The sequence below is a fragment of the Elephantulus edwardii genome, unplaced genomic scaffold (genome assembly GCF_000299155.1).
Source record: "Elephantulus edwardii isolate Elephantulus edwardi_28Jun2011 unplaced genomic scaffold, EleEdw1.0 scaffold00018, whole genome shotgun sequence".
Classification (NCBI taxonomy): domain Eukaryota; kingdom Metazoa; phylum Chordata; class Mammalia; order Macroscelidea; family Macroscelididae; genus Elephantulus; species Elephantulus edwardii.
Window position 1 is genome coordinate 15,152,356 of NW_006399768.1, and position 1,948 is coordinate 15,154,303.

The window sequence follows — 1,948 nt, forward strand, 5'->3', positions numbered from 1 at the left end:
TCAGTGACTGGGATAATTGGGATGGGAGTGTCAGAGACAGTGCGACTGGCACGGGACAGAGTGGAGTTTAGGGCTGTTATACATAGGGTCGCTTTGAGTTGCAGGCGACTCGACGGCACATAACAACAACAACAAAAACAACATATCCCTACCCAAAATAATTAGTTGACATGAAACCATTGCAGGAATATTATTAGAAAGAAACCTAAGCTGCACTGAAGGCACTGGGAAAAAATAAGGTCTCAGGAATTAGTAGAATATCAACTGAGGTGTTTCAGGAAACAGATGCAAACAAACGTGGACATGCTGGTCAGTCTCTACCAGCAAATATGTATGACAACTACCTGGTAAACTGATGGAAAAGATCCATATTTGTTTCCATTCCCAAACAGTGGTCCAATAGAAGGTGGAAATATTTGAAAAATATCATAACTATAAAATTCAAGTAAAAACTTACTGAAGATTATTAAAAATTTTTTATAATAGTACATCTACAGGAAACTACCATATTTCAAACTGTATTCAGAAAAAGTTATAAATGAGAACAATCATTGCTGGCATCAGCAGGATATAGGCTGAAGTTAGAAAATACCAGAAAGATGTTTACTTGTGTTTTATTAATTTTATAAAGGCTTTTTATTGGATGGACCATAGCAAATTATGGCTAACATTGAGAAGAAAGAGAATCCAAGAACATTTATTTTTCTCATGTGAAACCTATACCTAGACCAACAGAGTGTGATATAAGGGGACATTGTATGGTTTAAAATCAAGAAAGGTATACTTCAAACTTGTTTTTTTTCTCCATACTAGTTCGATGTATATGCTGAACAAATTTAGAAGCTATAGTTTATAAAGAATAAGGTAGCAGTCAGGAAATCAGAAGATGAATTCCAGTCAACTGATTTTTGACAAAGAGATAAAATCAGTTAAGTGGGAAAATGACAGCTTTTTTGGCAAATGCTGTTAGCAAAATTGGAACACTATCTGCAGAAAACTCAAGAAAGATGCACACAACCAATTCAAAGTGGATTATGGACCTAGGTCTAAAACCAAGAACTATAAACTTCATTAAAGAAAAGCTGGAAGAATTCTAGAAGTCCTAATCCACAACATAAATAGTCTTTCAAGCATCCTGGAAAACCTACAACCAGGAGAAGATAAAATAGATGAATGGGACCTTCTAAGACTTAAATCCCTTTACACATCCAAAAACTTCTCCAACAGGGTAAAAGGGGAAGCCACAGATTGGTTATGACATATCAGACAAGGGACTTAGTTGTTGTTGTTGTTGTTATGTGCTGTTGAGTCGTTTACGACTCATACCGACCCTAACTACAACAGTCAGCCCTGAACTCTGTTCTGTCCTGTGCAATTGCATGTCTCCGATACACCCATCCCATTTACCCCAGTCACTGAATCAATCCACCTCATAGAGTGCCTTCCCCTTCTGCACTGTCTCTCCACCCTCCCCAACACCCTCCCCTCCCCACGGAACGGCCCCTCCTTACAACATGTCCAAAGTGTGTCTGACAAAGGCTCAGAATCCTTGCATCCAAGAAGCAGCCTGGTTTTACCCTCTCCAGGATGAATCTGTTTGCTTTCTTAGCAGTCCTTCGTACACTCAATACTCTTCTCAAGCACCACAGCTCAAAGGCATCAATTCTTCTTTGATCCTCCCTAGTCATTGTCCAACTCTCTGATGTATAACAAGTGACTGCAAAGACCATGGTCTGTATCATGCACACCTTAGTTTCCAGACTGACATCATTGCACTTCAGTACTTTAGAGAGTCTCTAAGTGAAGACTTTCCAATCACAATACATCTTTTAATTTCCTGGCTGCTGGTGCCAAGAGTGTAGACTGTGGAGCCAAGCAAACTAAAGCTGTGAACAATCTCAATCTCTTCACCGTCCATCCTGATGCTGCCAATTGGTCCAGTGGTGAG